Consider the following 21,505-nt stretch of genomic DNA (forward strand, 5'->3'; position numbering starts at 1 on the left):
CCATTTAAGATGTGACTTCAAGGTTCTTCTACTAACCTATAAATCGCTGCATGGCTTAGCGCCTTCATATCTCGTCGACCTAGTTGTTCCTTATGTTCCGTCTCGTAACCTTCGTTCGCAAAACGCTACCCTTTTAGCGACACCGAGGGCCAAGAAAATGTCTGCAGGCTCTAGAGCATTTTAAGATAAGATAAGATAAGATAATCCTTTATTATTCCCTCAATGGGGAAACTCCTGTGTTAGCAGCAGTACACTTAACATATACACACACACACGCATGCGGGGAAGGGGGTAAAGATTTTAAGAAGTAGAAGGTATATATAATTAAAAAAAATATATAATTAAAAAAAAATATGGACAGTGTATACTATTACACTATTACACTACTATTTCTATTCGGGCTCCAGAGCTTTGGAATGCCCTACCAATGGATATTAGGACTGCTACCTCAGTAGAAACATTTAAGACACGTTTAAAGACACATTTCTATGACATGGCCTTTAACTAACCTGTAGTGGCCGATTCGGCTGGAGTTTGTTTTCTCTCCCTCTCCACCCCCTCCCTCCCCCCTCCCCGGCCGGGGAGGTGGTTAGGTGGCACCCATGCTGACAGCGGCTATCTGGATTCTCGTGGGCCAATTCAGGATGGGGGAACTGCAGCTCAACCTCCTCGAAGACACTGCCAGGACAATTGAGGGCTCCTTCGGCAGCCCTCTGCTATGACATAGACATCCACTTTTTATTTAATTGATTTTCATGTTGTATCATTTGTGCCCTCTCTGCATCCATTTCAACCTGGTGATCCTGAAAGGGGGATCCTTCCATCTGTGGTCCCTTCTCAAGGTTTCTCATTTTCCCCTGGTAGGGGTTTTTAAGTTTTTCCTTGCCCTTTTGGGAGCTTAAGATCAGGGGATGCTTTGAGAATAATTGTCAATTTCTGTCTATGTGAAGCCCTTTGAGACTGCTTGTGATTTAGGGCTATACAAATAAACTTGACTTGACTTGATATCACCGTAGAACTAACAGAAATAGAAACAACAAAACCATTAGTTCGTACATACATACATATTACGCAAATAAACACATTACACACGAATAAAGAGTAACGAACACACCACTTTGCCTGCTTGTGGCTAGGGCCGGGGTTAATCTTCTTGAAACATGAGTCTTTATATGGATTTAAACGCAAGCGTCGGAGTCCGCCATACACTTATACTGATCGCTACAGGACGGGAATCGGAAGTTCGAGCCAAAACTCACCAAATTTTAGACTAATTCTCTACAAAAAATAGAATATATTTACTAATATGGAGATAATAGTGCCATAAACAATGTACACAACTTAAACAATGTACAAACAAAATAAATCAAAATAATTAGTGTAAACCTACATCGATCGCAAGAGCGCCATCCACTGGAATCAGCGAACGCTTCATGCACAAACTTACATCATTTACAGTGGGGGAAGATGCCGGTCCGACCTAGCAGACCCAAATGTACTGTGAGGGTCTGCTGGGAATGTCTGGCAGAATCCCCTGTCAGGAAGAGCTTCAACTCCCACCTCCGGCAGAGCTTTTCCCACGTCCCGGTGGAGGCGGGGGTCATTGAGTTCGAGTGGACCATGTTCCGTGCCTCCATTGTTGAGGCAGCCGACCAGAGCTGTGGCCGTGAGGTGGTCAGTGCCTGTCGTGGCGGCAACCCCCGAACCCGCTGGGGGACACAGGTGGTAGGGGATGACGTCAAGCTGAAGAAGGAGTCCTATCGGGCAATTTTGGCCTGTGGGACTCCAGAGGCAGCCGACAGGTACGGGATGGCCAAACGGAACGCGGCTTCGGCGGTTGCTGAGGTCACTCATATTGTTTCGCATCTGTTGTGTACAGGCTTCATTACATTATGAACAAAGCTCCGTCGGCCAGCACTAACCTGGATGCTGGTGAAGAAACCAACTAGGTATCCTCCAATTTCACGTCTTAATAGAATGATCAACAAATGGAGAAACTGCAGAAGGTCGGTAGTGTGGCCGAGCGGTCTAAGGCGCTGGATTAAGGCTCCAGTCTCTCATGAGGCGTGGGTTCAAATCCCACCACTGCCACTTATGCATCAATTCAGGTGTTTTCTTCTTGCCCAACTCCTGTCAGTGCAGCTGTGTAAAGTATCAGGACTCAGAAGTGGTAGCCTCTGCTATCCTCTACGCTGTGGTCTGTTGTGCTCCGAGCAGCACAGAGAGGGATAGGAAGAGGCTCAACAAACTGGTTACGAGGGCGAGCTCTGTGGTGGGCTGCCCTCTTGACACTGTTGAGGAGGTGGGCGAGAGGAGGGTGCTAGCCAGGCTAGCATCCATCAGGAACAACCCCTCTCACCCACTGCATCTGACCTTGGAGAACTTGAGCAGCCCCTTCAGTCAGAGACTCAGACTCCCCCCGTGTAAGAAGGAACTCTACCGCAGCTCCTTCATCCCCACCACAATTAGGCTGTACAATGACAACCTGTAAACACATCCTTCTGTGCAATACTTTTCCCCGTAACGTGCAATTCTTAACCCCAATGTGCAATTTAAGCCCGATGTGCAATATCCTCTGCCACACAATGCATGGATCTATTTCACTTCGATAACCCGTGCACTATTTATTTTTGTTATTAGCATTACTAAACTTCATACTCTTCATACACTTTACGACACTTTACCACTATTTTATCTTCTTTTTGCAAATATTCATAGCTTATATTTTTAGTTTTACTACAATTGCTGTTATTTTTCCATATTTTTCTTTTTATATTGTATTCTATTTTTTTATGAAAGGAGGACTACGGTCCAGAAGTCTCTTTTTGCACCTTTATCCCCCAACTTGTACCTTCCTGTGAATCGAGCTGTTGTTACATGCAGTTTCTCACACGTGAGATTAATAAAGTTCCTCTTATCTTATCTTAACAGATGTAGAAACTGCAGAAGGTCTTTTAAATGATTTTTTAATTTGGAAAAAAAACTCTGCGATATAGTGAACCCGCGATAAACGAAATGCTAAGTAGCGAGGGATCAATGTAATAGGTAAGGACATTGTGTATTTGGACTGAGAATGGTGAAAGAAGTCACATACATGCCTCGCAATCTGTATGCATTGAGGATGGATCAACCTCCACGCAGCACAGCCAACGTGTGGAAAATATTATCCCCACAGCACTTCTTCTCAAAAGTATGACTTAAGAGAATGTCCAAAGCTTTGCAAACTTCACTAAGGTCCAAATAGCAGAGGATGGTTTTGATCCATCGACCTCTGGGTTATGGGCCCAGCACGCTTCCGCTGTGCCACTCTGCTGCATAACACAGGTTACTCATGATGTCCTCCAATTGGCAAACAAGCATTCGGTTCCAGGCTTCATTAGTTTATGATCAAAGCTCAGTCGGGCAGCACTAACCTGGATGCTATCATATGCTATGGTTTAAAAAACAACTAGTCCCTGATCTAACAATTAAGTCAAGTCAAGTTTATTTATATAGCCCTAAATCACAAGCAGTCTCAAAGGGCTTCACACATACAAAACAAATTGACAATTATTCTCAAAGCATCCCCTGATCTTAAGCTCCCATGTTAAAGTTGAGTCTAATATAATATATAATGGGTTAAAATATAAAAATTGTATAAATATATTATGTTTTTAAGATTGAGTTCACTGTAAAATGTTTCTGAAGAGATTTTTGAAGGATCAAGCCATTGTGAGTCTCAAATACGGATTGAGGGGGGCCCCGGTGATCCGCGTCCAGGCGAGGGAAAACCAAATCCAATTTTGTTTCTTATCATTAGGAGTTTTTGTGAGCCGTGCTTTATCTGGCCCCTCACCTAGGACCCATTTGCCATGGGTGACCCTACTAGACACTTCTGTGCTCGACACGGATTGTCCATACTGAACACCATGAGGTGAGAAGTCTATCTGTACGGGCAACGACCGACACTTAAGTTCAACAAAGATTGAAAAAAAGTGTTGTTCTTGATCCTTGGTGTTTATATGACTATGGCTTCTGCATTTTAAATTGAAGTTGAGAATTCTAGGTAGGTAGAATGGCCGAGCGGTTTAAAGCACTGAATTAAGCCTTCAGTCTCTCATGAGGAGACATATTCCATGTGAAACCTAATTGATGTGGAGTGGTGGTGATTTCGTGGGGAAAGTTCAGCTGTGCAGCGGAGACACCAGCCCTCATGTTCGAGTCCCTTGCCTGGAACTGGAACAGGAGGGCTGGTGTCTCTGCTTCTCTCCCCTTTCCTCACAAACCTAACAGGGAGCTGTTTGGCTGCAGACTGGTTGTTGGAACTATTTTCTGCTGGTCTTGAGAACTTCGGCAAGCTTCGTCAGGACTGGCGTCGTCTATAGCGTGCCTGTGTCAGTGCTCTTTTGCAGCCTGACAGTAGGTGCTGTAGGCTTGCGTTAGGTGCGCTGCACAAGGGACAGCTCCCTTCCTGCCTTCTCCTGCTTGTAGTCCAAGGTTATGGACTGGATCGGCAGTTGCAGCGCGGTTGCCCCGAACAAGCCCGTGTCAGAGAAGCCTTTCGGTAAACCGAGGCATTTCCGAATGTAGGAGTTGGCTTAGTATGTCCAGCCTGTTCGTTGTTGAGGATGGAATGTTTCTTCTTTGTTACATTATCAACAAGGCGGTTTAGGACAGCACTAATTTGGGTGCTGTGTGGGGAAACTAGCTATGTGTCTTCCGATTTCAAAGTTTTAATCTTCTGATTGTCACTCATATTGTTTCGCATCTGTTGTGTACAGGCTTCATTACATAATGAACAAAGCTCCGTCGGCCAGCACTAACCTGGATGCTGGTGAAGAAACCAACTATCCTCCAATTTCACGTCTTAATAGAATGATCAATAAATGTAGAAACTGCAGAAGGTCGGTAGTGTGGCCGAGCGGTCTAAGGCGCTGGATTTAGGCTCCAGTCTCTCCTGAGGCGTAGGTTCAAATCCCACCACTGCCACTTATGCATCAATTCAGGTGTTTTCTTCTTGCCCAACTCCTGTCAGTGCAGCTGTGTAAAGTATCAGGACTCAGAAGTGGTAGCCTCTGCTATCCTCTACGCTGTGGTCTGTTGGGCTCCGAGCAGCACAGAGGGATAGGAAGAGGCTCAAGAAACTGGTTAAGAGGGCCAGCTCTGTGGTAGGCTGCCCTCTTGACACTGTTGAGGAGGTGGGCGAGAGGAGGGTGCTAGCCAGGCTAACATCCATCAGGAACAACCCCTCTCACCCACTGCATCTGACCTTGGAGAACTTGAGCAGCCCCTTCAGTCAGAGACTCAGACTCCCCCCGTGTAAGAAGGAACGCTACCGCAGCTCCTTCATCCCCACCGCAATTAGGCTGTACAATGACAACCTCTAAACACATCCTTCTGTGAAATACTTTTCCCCGTAACGTGCAATTCTTAACCCCAATGTGCAATTTAAGCCCAATGTGCAATATCCTCTGCCACACAATGCATGGATCTATTTCACTTCGATAACCCGTGCACTATTTCTTTTTGTTATTAGCATTACTAAACTTCATACTCTTCATACACTTTACGACACTTTACCACTATTTTATCTTCTTTTTGTAAATATTCATAGCTTATATTTTTAGTTTTACTACAATTGCTGTTATTTTTCCATATTTTTCTTTTTATATTGTATTCTATTTTTTATGCCGGAGGACTACGGTCCAGAAGTCTCTTTTTGCACCTTTATCCCCTAACTTGTACCTTCCTGTAAATCGAGCTGTTGTTACATGCAGTTTCTCACACGTGAGATTAATAAAGTTCCTCTTATCTTATTTTAACAGATTGTTAGAAAAATGTATATATATGTTATCATGCGTTTTCTAATCAATGCCTTACCGCAATATTACTGCAATATATGCTTGCTGTTTGGCCTTGCTGTTTTTATGATGTACCACAGAAGGACAGTTCCTTTCTAACAAAGACCACTTTGTTAGACAACATGCCTCATTGCTGTCCTGCACCCCAGATGAACCTCCAAGTGACCATTAAAGTCAGGGTTTCGCAACTATCTTGATCGTAGGATTAGGTTGGAATGTATATAACCAGTAATAAATAACTTAGCTTGTTGCATCCTACACAATGTCGTAAAACTTCCCTTGCTATGTTTTAACTAGAGGTCAAAGGTTTTTTCTTCTGTATCCAGTCCACTCAAACTCTTCCCAGATGTTCTTATCAGTATGTAAACACCTAGTGATTTTTGCTTACGAGACAAAGCCCACATGCTTTCCTCCTCCCCTTTTAGTGGCTTATGTCTCACACTGTGGGTAGGGCAAATCCAAATAAAAAGAGCGGGAGTGCCTACAGATATTCAGTGTGTGTAGAGATTGTATTAAGCTATCTGTACTGCACTCCTCGCGAGAAAAGACTTAATATACTGTCTCACTTGTGGTTTGTTTGCTGTTGCTCTTCTTAATAGTTATTCAGTCAGCGAAATAAACCTGACACAGATGTAGAAACTGCAGAAGGTCTTTTAAATGATTTTTTAATTTGGAAAAAAAACTCCGCGATATAGTGAACCCGCGATAAACGAAATGCGAAGTAGCGAGGGATCACTGTAATAGGTAAGGACATTGTGTATTTGGACTGAGAATGGTGAAAGAAGTCACATACATGCCTCGCAATCTGTATGCATTGAGGATGGATCAACCTCCACGCAGCACAGCCAACGTGTGGAAAATATTATCCCCACGGCACTTCTTCTCAAAAGTATGACTTAAGAGAATGTCCAAAGCTTTGCAAACTTCACTAAGGTCCAAATAGCAGAGGATGGTTTCGATCCATCGACCTCTGGGTTATGGGCCCAGCACGCTTCCGCTGCGCCACTCTGCTGCATAACACTGGTTACTCATGATGTCCTCCAATTGGCAAACAAGCATTCGGTTCCAGGCTTCATTAGTTTATGATCAAAGCTCAGTCGGGCAGCACTAACGTGGATGCGATCATATGCTATGGTTTAAAAAACAACTAGTCCCTGATCTAACAATTAAGCAGTCTCAAAGGGCTTCACACATACAAAACAAATTGACAATTATTCTCAAAAGCATCCCCTGATCTTAAGCTCCCATTTTAAAGATGAGTCTAATATATTATATAATGGATTAAAATATAAAAATATTAAACATGTATAAATATATTATGTTTTTAAGCTTGAGTTCACTGTAAAATGTTTCTGAAGAGATTTTTGAAGGATCAAGCCATTGTGAGTCTCAAATACGGATTGAGGGGGGCCCCGGTGATCCGCGTCCAGGCGAGGGAAAACCAAATCCAATTTTGTTTCTTATCATTAGGGGTTTTTGTGAGCCGTGCTTTATCTGGCCTCTCACCTAGGACCCTTTTGCCATGGGTGACCCTACTAGACACTTCTGTGCTCGACACGGATTGTCCATACTGAACACCATGAGGTGAGAAGTCTATCTGTACAGGCAACGACCGACACTTAAGTTCAACAAAGATTGAAAAAAAGTGTTGTTCCTGATCCTTGGTGTTTGTATGACTATGGCTTCTGCATTTTAAATTGAAGTTGAGGATTCTAGGTAGGTAGTGTGGCAGAGCAGTAAAGCACTGAATTAAGCCTTCAGTCTCTCATGAGGAGACATATTCCATGTGAAACGTAATTGACGTGGAGTGGTGGTGATTTCATGGGGAAAGTTCAGCTGTGCAGCGGAGACACCAGCCCTCATGTTCCAGTCCCTTGCCTGAAACTGGAACAAGAGGGCTGGTGTCTCCGCTTCTCTCCCCTTTCCTCACAAACCTAACAGGGAGCTGTTTGGCTGCAGACTGGTTGTTGGAACTCTTTTCTGCTGGTCTCGAGAACTTCGGCCAGCTTCGTCAGGACTGGCGCCGTCTATAGCGTGCCTGTGTCAGTGCTCTTTTGCAGCCTGACAGTAGGTGCTGTAGGCTTGCGTTTGGTGCGCTGCAAGAGGGACAGCTCCCTTCCTTGTCAAATCACTGGCGGAGCTTTCTGTGGATAAGTTGACCTGATCAGAAAGCTGTCTGGCTTGCGGCATCTTCCACAGGTAAGCCCAGCTGAGAGGTCTCCCCTTCCCAAGTGGTCCATCTCCTTTGGCGACCCTGTGACACGGCCTTGATGGTGGACTGCTCCTGCTTTGATCTTGAAACCTCTTCCACAACCAAGCTTTTCGTTCCCTCTTTGTGGCCTTGGACCAGAGTCGTGGAGGCTCTTCCCAGCCAAGCCCCACTCTCCTTTCTTGCACCTTGCCAATTATTTCCTGATGTTGAAGCCTGCCGATAGCACCACAAGTGCAATTCTCACAGTACGATCTGAGGATTATTTTAACTCAAGAACGAACCTGACCTTCTCCTGCTTGTAGCTCAAGATTATGGACTGGATCGGCAGCTGCAGCGCGGTTGCCTCGAACAAGCCCGTTTCAGAGAAGCCTTTCGGTAAACCGAGCCGTTTCCGAATGTAGGAGTTGGCTTAGTATGTCCAGCCTGTTCGTTGTTGAGGATGGAATGTTTCTTCTTTGTTACATTATCAACAAGGCGGTGTAGGACAGCACTAATTTGGGTGCTGTGTGGGGAAACTAGCTATGTGTCTTCCGATTTCAAAGTTTTAATCTTCTGATTGTCACTCGTATTTTTTCGCATCTGTTGTGTACAGGCTTCATTACATTATGAACAAAGCTCCGTCGGCCAGGACTAACCTGGATTCTGGTGAAGAAACCAACTAGGTATCCTCCAATTTCACGTCTTAATAGAATGATCAACAAATGGAGAAACTGCAGAAGGTCGGTAGTGTGGCCGAGCGGTCTAAGGCGCTGGATTAAGGCTCCAGTCTCTCATGAGGCGTGGATTCAAATCCCACCACTGCCACTTATGCATCAATTCAGGTGTTTTCTTCTTGCCCAACTCCTGTCAGTGCAGCTGTGTAAAGTATCAGGACTCAGAAGTGGTAGCCTCTGCTATCCTCTACGCTGTGGTCTGTTGTGCTCTGAGCAGCACAGAGAGGGATAGGAAGAGGCTCAACAAACTGGTTAAGAGGGCGAGCTCTGTGGTGGGCTGCCCTCTTGACACTGTTGAGGAGGTGGGCGAGAGGAGGGTGCTAGCCAGGCTAGCATCCATCAGGAACAACCCCTCTCACCCACTGCATCTGACCTTGGAGAACTTGAGCAGCCCCTTCAGTCAGAGACTCAGACTCCCCCCGTGTATGAAGGAACGCTACCGCAGCTCCTTCATCCCCACCACAATTAGGCTGTACAATGACAACCTGTAAACACATCCTTCTGTGCAATACTTTTCCCCGTAACGTGCAATTCTTAACCCCAATGTGCAATTTAAGCCCGATGTGCAATATCCTCTGCCACACAATGCATGGATCTATTTCACTTCGATAACCCGTGCACTATTTCTTTTTGTTATTAGCATTACTAAACTTCATACTCTTCATACACTTTACGACACTTTACCACTATTTTATCTTCTTTTTGCAAATATTCATAGCTTATATTTTTAGTTTTACTACAATTGCTGTTATTTTTCCATATTTTTCTTTTTATATTGTATTCTATTTTTTATGAAAGGAGGACTACGGTCCAGAAGTCTCTTTTTGCACCTTTATCCCCCAACTTGTACCTTCCTGTGAATCGAGCTGTTGTTACATGCAGTTTCTCACACGTGAGATTAATAAAGTTCCTCTTATCTTATCTTAACAGATGTAGAAACTGCAGAAGGTCTTTTAAATGATTTTTTAATTTGGAAAAAAAACTCCGCGATATAGTGAACCCGCGATAAACGAAATGCTAAGTAGCGAGGGATCAATGTAATAGGTAAGGACATTGTGTATTTGGACTGAGAATGGTGAAAGAAGTCACATACATGCCTCGCAATCTGTATGCATTGAGGATGGATCAACCTCCACGCAGCACAGCCAACGTGTGGAAAATATTATCCCCACAGCACTTCTTCTCAAAAGTATGACTTAAGAGAATGTCCAAAGCTTTGCAAACTTCACTAAGGTCCAAATAGCAGAGGATGGTTTCGATCCATCGACCTCTGGGTTATGGGCCCAGCACGCTTCCGCTGCGCCACTCTGCTGCATAACACAGGTTACTCATGATTTCCTCCAATTGGCAAACAAGCATTCGGTTCCAGGCTTCATTAGTTTATGATCAAAGCTCAGTCGGGCAGCACTAACCTGGATGCTATCATATGCTATGGTTTAAAAAACAACTAGTCCCTGATCTAACAATTAAGTCAAGTCAAGTTTATTTATATAGCCCTAAATCACAAGCAGTCTCAAAGGGCTTCACACATACAAAACAAATTGACAATTATTCTCAAAGCATCCCCTGATCTTAAGCTCCCATTTTAAAGTTGAGTCTAATATAATATATAATGGGTTAAAATATAAAAATTGTATAAATATATTATGTTTTTAAGATTGAGTTCACTGTAAAATGTTTCTGAAGAGATTTTTGAAGGATCAAGCCATTGTGAGTCTCAAATACGGATTGAGGGGGGCCCCGGTGATCCGTGTCCAGGCGAGGGAAAACCAAATCCAATTTTGTTTCTTATCATTAGGAGTTTTTGTGAGCCGTGCTTTATCTGGCCCCTCACCTAGGACCCATTTGCCATGGGTGACCCTACTAGACACTTCTGTGCTCGACACGGATTGTCCATACTGAACACCATGAGGTGAGAAGTCTATCTGTACGGGCAACGACCGACACTTAAGTTCAACAAAGATTGAAAAAAAGTGTTGTTCTTGATCCTTGACTATGGCTTCTGCATTTTAAATTGAAGTTGAGGATTCTAGGTAGGTAGTGTGGCCGAGCGGTTTAAAGCACTGAATTAAGCCTTCAGTCTCTCATGAGGAGACATATTCCATGTGAAACCTAATTGATGTGGAGTGGTGGTGATTTCATGGGGAAAGTTCAGCTGTGCAGCGGGGACACCAGCCCTCATGTTCCAGTCCCTTGCCTGGAACTGGAACAGGAGGGCTGGTGTCTCTGCTTCTCTCCCCTTTCCTCACAAACCTAACAGGGAGCTGTTTGGCTGCAGACTGGTTGTTGGAACTCTTTTCTGCTGGTCTTGAGAACTTCGGCAAGCTTCGTCAGGACTGGCGTCGTCTATAGCGTGCCTGTGTCAGTGCTCTTTTGCAGCCTGACAGTAGGTGCTGTAGGCTTGCGTTAGGTGCGCTGCACAAGGGACAGCTCCCTTCCTGCCTTCTCCTGCTTGTAGTCCAAGGTTATGGACTGGATCGGCAGTTGCAGCGCGGTTGCCCCGAACAAGCCCGTGTCAGAGAAGCCTTTCGGTAAACCGAGGCATTTCCGAATGTAGGAGTTGGCTTAGTATGTCCAGCCTGTTCGTTGTTGAGGATGGAATGTTTCTTCTTTGTTACATTATCAACAAGGCGGTTTAGGAAAGCACTAATTTGGGTGTTGTGTGGGGAAACTAGCTATGTGTCTTCCGATTTCAAAGTTTTAATCTTCTGATTGTCACTCATATTGTTTCGCATCTGTTGTGTACAGGCTTCATTACATAATGAACAAAGCTCCGTCGGCCAGCACTAACCTGGATGCTGGTGAAGAAACCAACTAGGTATCCTCCAATTTCACGTCTTAATAGAATGATCAATAAATGTAGAAACTGCAGAAGGTCGGTAGTGTGGCCGAGCGGTCTAAGCCGCTGGATTTAGGCTCCAGTCTCTCCTGAGGCGTGGGTTCAAATCCCACCACTGCCACTTATGCATCAATTCAGGTGTTTTCTTCTTGCCCAACTCCTGTCAGTGCAGCTGTGTAAAGTATCAGGACTCAGAAGTGGTAGCCTCTGCTATCCTCTACGCTGTGGTCTGTTGGGCTCCGAGCAGCACAGAGAGGGATATGAAGAGGCTCAAGAAACTGGTTAAGAGGGCCAGCTCTGTGGTAGGCTGCCCTCTTGACACTGTTGAGGAGGTGGGCGAGAGGAGGGTGCTAGCCAGGCTAACATCCATCAGGAACAACCCCTCTCACCCACTGCATCTGACCTTGGAGAACTTGAGCAGCCCCTTCAGTCAGAGACTCAGACTCCCCCCGTGTAAGAAGGAACGCTACCGCAGCTCCTTCATCCCCACCGCAATTAGGCTGTACAATGACAACCTGTAAACACATCCTTCTGTGCAATACTTTTCCCCGTAACGTGCAATTCTTAACCCCAATGTGCAATTTAAGCCCAATGTGCAATATCCTCTGCCACACAATGCATGGATCTATTTCACTTCGATAACCCGTGCACTATTTCTTTTTGTTATTAGCATTACTAAACTTCATACTCTTCATACACTTTACGACACTTTACCACTATTTTATCTTCTTTTTGTAAATATTCATAGCTTATATTTTTAGTTTTACTACAATTGCTGTTATTTTTCCATATTTTTCTTTTTATATTGTATTCTATTTTTTATGCCGGAGGACTACGGTCCAGAAGTCTCTTTTTGCACCTTTATCCCCTAACTTGTACCTTCCTGTAAATCGAGCTGTTGTTACATGCAGTTTCTCACACGTGAGATTAATAAAGTTCCTCTTATCTTATTTTAACAGATTGTTAGAAAAATGTATATATATGTTATCATGCGTTTTCTAATCAATGCCTTACCGCAATATTACTGCAATATATGCTTGCTGTTTGGCCTTGCTGTTTTTATGATGTACCACAGAAGGACAGTTCCTTTCTAACAAAGACCACTTTGTTAGACAACATGCTTCATTGCTGTCCTGCACCCCAGATGAACCTCCAAGTGACCATTAAAGTCAGGGTTTCCCAACTATCTTGATCGTAGGATTAGGTTGGAATGTATATAACCAGTAATAAATAACTTAGCTTGTTGCATCCTACACAATGTCGTAAAACTTCCCTTGCTATGTTTTAACTAGAGGTCAAAGGTTTTTTCTTCTGTATCCAGTCCACTCAAACTCTTCCCAGATGTTCTTATCAGTATGTAAACACCTAGTGATTTTTGCTTACGAGACAAAGCCCACATGCTTTCCTCCTCCCCTTTTAGTGGCTTATGTCTCACACTGTGGGTAGGGCAAATCCAAATAAAAAGAGCGGGAGTGCCTACAGATATTCAGTGTGTGTAGAGATTGTATTAAGTTATCTGTACTGCACTCCTCGCGAGAAAAGACTTAATATACTGTCTCACTTGTGGTTTGTTTGCTGTTGCTCTTCTTAATAGTTATTCAGTCAGCGAAATAAACCTGACACAGATGTAGAAACTGCAGAAGGTCTTTTAAATGATTTTTTAATTTGGAAAAAAAACTCCGCGATATAGTGAACCCGCGATAAACGAAATGTGAAGTAGCGAGGGATCACTGTAATAGGTAAGGACATTGTGTATTTGGACTGAGAATGGTGAAAGAAGTCACATACATGCCTCGCAATCTGTATGCATTGAGGATGGATCAACCTCCACGCAGCACAGCCAACGTGTGGAAAATATTATCCCCACAGCACTTCTTACCAAAAGTATGACTTAAGAGAATGTCCAAAGCTTTGCAAACTTCACTAAGGTCCAAATAGCAGAGGATGGTTTCGATCCATCGACCTCTGGGTTATGGGCCCAGCACGCTTCCGCTGCGCCACTCTGCTGCATAACACTGGTTACTCATGATGTCCTCCAATTGGCAAACAAGCATTTGGTTCCAGGCTTCATTAGTTTATGATCAAAGCTCAGTCGGGCAGCACTAACGTGGATGCGATCATATGCTATGGTTTAAAAAACAACTAGTCCCTGATCTAACAATTAAGCAGTCTCAAAGAGCTTCACACATACAAAACAAATTGACAATTATTCTCAAAAGCATCCCCTGATCTTAAGCTCCCATTTTAAAGATGAGTCTAATATATTATATAACGGATTAAAATATAAAAATATCAAACATGTATAAATATATTATGTTTTTAAGATTGAGTTGACTGTAAAATGTTTCTGAAGAGATTTTTGAAGGATCAAGCCATTGTGAGTCTCAAATACGGATTGAGGGGGGCCCCGGTGATCCGCGTCCAGGCGAGGGAAAACCAAATCCAATTTTGTTTCTTATCATTAGGGGTTTTTGTGAGCCGTGCTTTATCTGGCCTCTCACCTAGGACCCTTTTGCCATGGGTGACCCTACTAGACACTTCTGTGCTCGACACGGATTGTCCATACTGAACACCATGAGGTGAGAAGTCTATCTGTACAGGCAACGACCGACACTTAAGTTCAACAAAGATTGAAAAAAAGTGTTGTTCCTGATCCTTGGTGTTTATATGACTATGGCTTCTGCATTTTAAATTGAAGTTGAGGATTCTAGGTAGGTAGTGTGGCAGAGCGGTAAAGCACTGAATTAAGCCTTCAGTCTCTCATGAGGAGACATATTCCATGTGAAACGTAATTGACGTGGAGTGGTGGTGATTTCATGCGGAAAGTTCAGCTGTGCAGCGGAGACACCAGCCCTCATGTTCCAGTCCCTTGCCTGAAACTGGAACAGGAGGGCTGGTGTCTCCGCTTCTCCCCCCTTTCCTCACAAACCTAACAGGGAGCTGTTTGGCTGCAGACTGGTTGTTGGAACTCTTTTCTGCTGGTCTCGAGAACTTCGGCCAGCTTCGTCAGGACTGGCGCCGTCTATAGGGTGCCTATGTCAGTGCTCTTTTGCAGCCTGACAGTAGGTGCTGTAGGCTTGCGTTTGGTGCGCTGCAAGAGGGACAGCTCCCTTCCTTGTCAAATCACTGGCGGAGCTTTCTGTGGATAAGTTGACCTGATCAGAAAGCTGTCTGGCTTGCGGCATCTTCCACAGGTAAGCCCAGCTGAGAGGTCTCCCCTTCCCAAGTGGTCCATCTCCTTTGGCGACCCTGTGACACGGCCTTGATGGTGGACTGCTCCTGCTTTGATCTTGAAACCTCTTCCACAACCAAGCTTTTCGTTCCCTCTTTGTGGCCTTGGACCAGAGTCGTGGAGGCTCTTCCCAGCCAAGCCCCACTCTCCTTTCTTGCACCTTGCCAATTATTTCCTGATGTTGAAGCCTGCCGATAGCACCACAAGTGCAATTCTCACAGTACGATCTGAGGATTCTTTTAACTCAAGAACGAACCTGACCTTCTCCTGCTTGTAGCTCAAGATTATGGACTGGATCGGCAGCTGCAGCGCGGTTGCCTCGAACAAGCCCGTTTCAGAGAAGCCTTTCGGTAAACCGAGCCGTTTCCGAATGTAGGAGTTGGCTTAGTATGTCCAGCCTGTTCGTTGTTGAGGATGGAATGTTTCTTCTTTGTTACATTATCAACAAGGCGGTGTAGGACAGCACTAATTTGGGTGCTGTGTGGGGAAACTAGCTATGTGTCTTCCGATTTCAAAGTTTTAATCTTCTGATTGTCACTCATATTTTTTCGCATCTGTTGTGTACAGGCTTCATTACATTATGAACAAAGCTCCGTCGGCCAGCACTAACCTGGATGCTGGTGAAGAAACCAACTAGGTATCCTCCAATTTCACGTCTTAATAGAATGATCAACAAATGGAGAAACTGCAGAAGATCGGTAGTGTGGCCGAGCGGTCTAAGGCGCTGGATTAAGGCTCCAGTCTCTCATGAGGCGTGGGTTCAAATCCCACCACTGCCACTTATGCATCAATTCAGGTGTTTTCTTCTTGCCCAACTCCTGTCAGTGCAGCTGTGTAAAGTATCAGGACTCAGAAGTGGTAGCCTCTGCTATCCTCTACGCTGTGGTCTGTTGTGCTCCGAGCAGCACAGAGAGGGATAGGAAGAGGCTCAACAAACTGGTTAAGAGGGCGAGCTCTGTGGTGGGCTGCCCTCTTGACACTGTTGAGGAGGTGGGCGAGAGGAGGGTGCTAGCCAGGCTAGCATCCATCAGGAACAACCCCTCTCACCCACTGCATCTGACCTTGGAGAACTTGAGCAGCCCCTTCAGTCAGAGACTCAGACTCCCCCCGTGTATGAAGGAACGCTACCGCAGCTCCTTCATCCCCACCACAATTAGGCTGTACAATGACAACCTGTAAACACATCCTTCTGTGCAATACTTTTCCCCGTAACGTGCAATTCTTAACCCCAATGTGCAATTTAAGCCCGATGTGCAATATCCTCTGCCACACAATGCATGGATCTATTTCACTTCGATAACCCGTGCACTATTTCTTTTTGTTATTAGCATTACTAAACTTCATACTCTTCATACACTTTACGACACTTTACCACTATTTTATCTTCTTTTTGCAAATATTCATAGCTTATATTTTTAGTTTTACTACAATTGCTGTTATTTTTCCATATTTTTCTTTTTATATTGTATTCTATTTTTTATGAAAGGAGGACTACGGTCCAGAAGTCTCTTTTTGCACCTTTATCCCCCAACTTGTACCTTCCTGTGAATCGAGCTGTTGTTACATGCAGTTTCTCACACGTGAGATTAATAAAGTTCCTCTTATCTTATCTTAACAGATGTAGAAACTGCAGAAGGTCTTTTAAATGTTTTTTTAATTTGGAAAAAAAACTCCGCGATATAGTGAACCCGCGATAAACGAAATGCTAAGTAGCGAGGGATAAATGTAATAGGTAAGGACATTGTGTATTTGGACTGAGAATGGTGAAAGAAGTCACATACATGCCTCGCAATCTGTATGCATTGAGGATGGATCACCCTCCACGCAGCACAGCCAACGTGTGGAAAATATTATCCCCACAGCACTTCTTCTCAAAAGTATGACTTAAGAGAATGTCCAAAGCTTTGCAAACTTCACTAAGGTCCAAATAGCAGAGGATGGTTTCGATCCATCGACCTCTGGGTTATGGGCCCAGCACGCTTCCGCTGCGCCACTCTGCTGCATAACACAGGTTACTCATGATGTCCTCCAATTGGCAAACAAGCATTCGGTTCCAGGCTTCATTAGTTTATGATCAAAGCTCAGTCGGGCAGCACTAACCTGGATGCTATCAAATGCTATGGTTTAAAAAACAACTAGTCCCTGATCTAACAATTAAGTCAAGTCAAGTTTATTTATATAGCCCTAAATCACAAGCAGTCTCAAAGGGCTTCACACATACAAAACAAATTGACAATTATTCTCAAAGCATCCCCTGATCTTAAGCTCCCATTTTAAAGTTGAGTCTAATATAATATATAATGGGTTAAAATATAAAAATTGTATAAATATATTATGTTTTTAAGATTGAGTTCACTGTAAAATGTTTCTGAAGAGATTTTTGAAGGATCAAGCCATTGTGAGTCTCAAATACGGATTGAGGGGGGCCCCGGTGATCCGCGTCCAGGCGAGGGAAAACCAAATCCAATTTTGTTTCTTATCATTAGGAGTTTTTGTGAGCCGTGCTTTATCTGGCCCCTCACCTAGGACCCATTTGCCATGGGTGACCCTACTAGACACTTCTGTGCTCGACACGGATTGTCCATACTGAACACCATGAGGTGAGAAGTCTATCTGTACGGGCAACGACCGACACTTAAGTTCAACAAAGATTGAAAAAAAGTGTTGTTCTTGATCCTTGACTATGGCTTCTGCATTTTAAATTGAAGTTGAGGATTCTAGGTAGGTAGTGTGGCCGAGCGGTTTAAAGCACTGAATTAAGCCTTCAGTCTCTCATGAGGAGACATATTCCATGTGAAACCTAATTGATGTGGAGTGGTGGTGATTTCATGGGGAAAGTTCAGCTGTGCAGCGGAGACACCAGCCCTCATGTTCCAGTCCCTTGCCTGGAACTGGAACAGGAGGGCTGGTGTCTCTGCTTCTCTCCCCTTTCCTCACAAACCTAACAGGGAGCTGTTTGGCTGCAGACTGGTTGTTGGAACTCTTTTCTGCTGGTCTTGAGAACTTCGGCAAGCTTCGTCAGGACTGGCGTCGTCTATAGCGTGCCTGTGTCAGTGCTCTTTTGCAGCCTGACAGTAGGTGCTGTAGGCTTGCGTTAGGTGCGCTGCACAAGGGACAGCTCCCTTCCTGCCTTCTCCTGCTTGTAGTCCAAGGTTATGGACTGGATCGGCAGTTGCAGCGCGGTTGCCCCGAACAAGCCCGTGTCAGAGAAGCCTTTCGGTAAACCGAGGCATTTCCGAATGTAGGAGTTGGCTTAGTATGTCCAGCCTGTTCGTTGTTGAGGATGGAATGTTTCTTCTTTGTTACATTATCAACAAGGCGGTTTAGGAAAGCACTAATTTGGGTGCTGTGTGGGGAAACTAGCTATGTGTCTTCCGATTTCAAAGTTTTAATCTTCTGATTGTCACTCATATTGTTTCGCATCTGTTGTGTACAGGCTTCATTACATAATGAACAAAGCTCCGTCGGCCAGCACTAACCTGGATGCTGGTGAAGAAACCAACTAGGTATCCTCCAATTTCACGTCTTAATAGAATGATCAATAAATGTAGAAACTGCAGAAGGTCGGTAGTGTGGCCGAGCGGTCTAAGCCGCTGGATTTAGGCTCCAGTCTCTCCTGAGGCGTGGGTTCAAATCCCACCACTGCCACTTATGCATCAATTCAGGTGTTTTCTTCTTGCCCAACTCCTGTCAGTGCAGCTGTGTAAAGTATCAGGACTCAGAAGTGGTAGCCTCTGCTATCCTCTACGCTGTGGTCTGTTGGGCTCCGAGCAGCACAGAGAGGGATAGGAAGAGGCTCAAGAAACTGGTTAAGAGGGCCAGCTCTGTGGTAGGCTGCCCTCTTGACACTGTTGAGGAGGTGGGTGAGAGGAGGGTGCTAGCCAGGCTAACATCCATCAGGAACAACCCCTCTCACCCACTGCATCTGACCTTGGAGAACTTGAGCAGCCCCTTCAGTCAGAGACTCAGACTCCCCCCGTGTAAGAAGGAACGCTACCGCAGCTCCTTCATCCCCACCGCAATTAGGCTGTACAATGACAACCTCTAAACACATCCTTCTGTGAAATACTTTTCCCCGTAACGTGCAATTCTTAACCCCAATGTGCAATTTAAGCCCAATGTGCAATATCCTCTGCCACACAATGCATGGATCTATTTCACTTCGATAACCCGTGCACTATTTCTTTTTGTTATTAGCATTACTAAACTTCATACTCTTCATACACTTTACGACACTTTACCACTATTTTATCTTCTTTTTGTAAATATTCATAGCTTATATTTTTAGTTTTACTACAATTGCTGTTATTTTTCCATATTTTTCTTTTTATATTGTATTCTATTTTTTATGCCGGAGGACTACGGTCCAGAAGTCTCTTTTTGCACCTTTATCCCCTAACTTGTACCTTCCTGTAAATCGAGCTGTTGTTACATGCAGTTTCTCACACGTGAGATTAATAAAGTTCCTCTTATCTTATTTTAACAGATTGTTAGAAAAATGTATATATATGTTATCATGCGTTTTCTAATCAATGCCTTACCGCAATATTACTGCAATATATGCTTGCTGTTTGGCCTTGCTGTTTTTATGATGTACCACAGAAGGACAGTTCCTTTCTAACAAAGACCACTTTGTTAGACAACATGCCTCATTGCTGTCCTGCACCCCAGATGAACCTCCAAGTGACCATTAAAGTCAGGGTTTCGCAACTATCTTGATCGTAGGATTAGGTTGGAATGTATATAACCAGTAATAAATAACTTAGCTTGTTGCATCCTACACAATGTCGTAAAACTTCCCTTGCTATGTTTTAATTAGAGGTCAAAGGTTTTTTCTTCTGTATCCAGTCCACTCAAACTCTTCCCAGATGTTCTTATCAGTATGTAAACACCTAGTGATTTTTGCTTACGAGACAAAGCCCACATGCTTTCCTCCTCCCCTTTTAGTGGCTTATGTCTCACACTGTGGGTAGGGCAAATCCAAATAAAAAGAGCGGGAGTGCCTACAGATATTCAGTGTGTGTAGAGATTGTATTAAGCTATCTGTACTGCACTCCTCGCGAGAAAAGACTTAATATACTGTCTCACTTGTGGTTTGTTTGCTGTTGCTCTTCTTAATAGTTATTCAGTCAGCGAAATAAACCTGACACAGATGTAGAAACTGCAGAAGGTCTTTTAAATGATTTTTTAATTTGGAAAAAAAACTCCGCGATATAGTGAACCCGCGATAAACGAAATGCGAAGTAGCGAGGGATCACTGTAATAGGTAAGGACATTGTGTATTTGGACTGAGAATGGTGAAAGAAGTCACATACATGCCTCGCAATCTGTATGCATTGAGGATGGATCAACCTCCACGCAGCACAGCCAACGTGTGGAAAATATTATCCCCACAGCACTTCTTCTCAAAAGTATGACTTAAGAGAATGTCCGAAGCTTTGCAAACTTCACTAAGGTCCAAATAGCAGAGGATGGTTTCGATCCATCGACCTCTGGGTTATGGGCCCAGCACGCTTCCGCTGCGCCACTCTGCTGCATAACACTGGTTACTCATGATGTCCTCCAATTGGCAAACAAGCATTCGGTTCCAGGCTTCATTAGTTTATGATCAAAGCTCAGTCGGGCAGCACTAACGTGGATGCGATCATATGCTATGGTTTAAAAAACAACTAGTCCCTGATCTAACAATTAAGCAGTCTCAAAGGGCTTCACACATACAAAACAAATTGACAATTATTCTCAAAAGCATCCCCTGATCTTAAGCTCCCATTTTAAAGATGAGTCTAATATATTATATAATGGATTAAAATATAAAAATATTAAACATGTATAAATATATTATGTTTTTAAGATTGAGTTCACTGTAAAATGTTTCTGAAGAGATTTTTGAAGGATCAAGCCATTGTGAGTCTCAAATACGGATTGAGGGGGGCCCCGGTGATCCGCGTCCAGGCGAGGGAAAACCAAATCCAATTTTGTTTCTTATCATTAGGGGTTTTTGTGAGCCGTGCTTTATCTGGCCTCTCACCTAGGACCCTTTTGCCATGGGTGACCCTACTAGACACTTCTGTGCTCGACACGGATTGTCCATACTGAACACCATGAGGTGAGAAGTCTATCTGTACAGGCAACGACCGACACTTAAGTTCAACAAAGATTGAAAAAAAGTGTTGTTCCTGATCCTTGGTGTTTATATGACTATGGCTTCTGCATTTTAAATTGAAGTTGAGGATTCTAGGTAGGTAGTGTGGCCGAGCGGTTTAAAGCACTGAATTAAGCCTTCAGTCTCTCATGAGGAGACATATTCCATGTGAAACCTAATTGACGTGGAGTGGTGGTGATTTCATGGGGAAAGTTCAGCTGTGCAGTGGAGACACCAGCCCTCATGTTCCAGTCCCTTGCCTGAAACTGGAACAGGAGGGCTGGTGTCTCCGCTTCTCTCCCCTTTCCTCACAAACCTAACAGGGAGCTGTTTGGCTGCAGACTGGTTGTTGGAACTCTTTTCTGCTGGTCTCGAGAACTTCGGCCAGCTTCGTCAGGACTGGCGCCGTCTATAGCGTGCCTGTGTCAGTGCTCTTTTGCAGCCTGACAGTAGGTGCTGTAGGCTTGCGTTTGGTGCGCTGCAAGAGGGACAGCTCCCTTCCTTGTCAAATCACTGGCGGAGCTTTC

General features: G+C 44.2%; 10 non-coding genes across 10 annotated transcripts; 5 read left to right on the forward strand and 5 right to left on the reverse strand.

Moving 5' to 3' along the window:
• The first annotated feature begins 2,009 nt into the window (after positions 1–2,009).
• trnal-aag (transfer RNA leucine (anticodon AAG)) lies at positions 2,010–2,091 on the forward strand. Its single transcript has one exon. It is a non-coding gene; the product is annotated as a tRNA-Leu (tRNA).
• Positions 2,092–4,886: 2,795 nt separating this feature from the next.
• trnal-uag (transfer RNA leucine (anticodon UAG)) lies at positions 4,887–4,968 on the forward strand. Its single transcript has one exon. It is a non-coding gene; the product is annotated as a tRNA-Leu (tRNA).
• A 1,812-nt stretch (positions 4,969–6,780) lies between these two features.
• Positions 6,781–6,852, reverse strand: trnam-cau (transfer RNA methionine (anticodon CAU)). Its single transcript has one exon. It is a non-coding gene; the product is annotated as a tRNA-Met (tRNA).
• A 3,153-nt stretch (positions 6,853–10,005) lies between these two features.
• On the reverse strand, positions 10,006–10,077 carry trnam-cau (transfer RNA methionine (anticodon CAU)). The gene has a single exon. It is a non-coding gene; the product is annotated as a tRNA-Met (tRNA).
• A 1,566-nt stretch (positions 10,078–11,643) lies between these two features.
• trnal-uag (transfer RNA leucine (anticodon UAG)) lies at positions 11,644–11,725 on the forward strand. The gene has a single exon. It is a non-coding gene; the product is annotated as a tRNA-Leu (tRNA).
• A 1,814-nt stretch (positions 11,726–13,539) lies between these two features.
• On the reverse strand, positions 13,540–13,611 carry trnam-cau (transfer RNA methionine (anticodon CAU)). The gene has a single exon. It is a non-coding gene; the product is annotated as a tRNA-Met (tRNA).
• A 1,922-nt stretch (positions 13,612–15,533) lies between these two features.
• Positions 15,534–15,615, forward strand: trnal-aag (transfer RNA leucine (anticodon AAG)). Its single transcript has one exon. It is a non-coding gene; the product is annotated as a tRNA-Leu (tRNA).
• A 1,149-nt stretch (positions 15,616–16,764) lies between these two features.
• On the reverse strand, positions 16,765–16,836 carry trnam-cau (transfer RNA methionine (anticodon CAU)). The gene has a single exon. It is a non-coding gene; the product is annotated as a tRNA-Met (tRNA).
• A 1,566-nt stretch (positions 16,837–18,402) lies between these two features.
• On the forward strand, positions 18,403–18,484 carry trnal-uag (transfer RNA leucine (anticodon UAG)). Its single transcript has one exon. It is a non-coding gene; the product is annotated as a tRNA-Leu (tRNA).
• A 1,814-nt stretch (positions 18,485–20,298) lies between these two features.
• Positions 20,299–20,370, reverse strand: trnam-cau (transfer RNA methionine (anticodon CAU)). Its single transcript has one exon. It is a non-coding gene; the product is annotated as a tRNA-Met (tRNA).
• Between the last annotated feature and the right edge of the window lie 1,135 nt (positions 20,371–21,505).

This window comes from Syngnathus typhle, linkage group LG4, assembly GCF_033458585.1.
Source record: "Syngnathus typhle isolate RoL2023-S1 ecotype Sweden linkage group LG4, RoL_Styp_1.0, whole genome shotgun sequence".
NCBI classification, from domain to species: Eukaryota; Metazoa; Chordata; class Actinopteri; order Syngnathiformes; family Syngnathidae; genus Syngnathus; species Syngnathus typhle.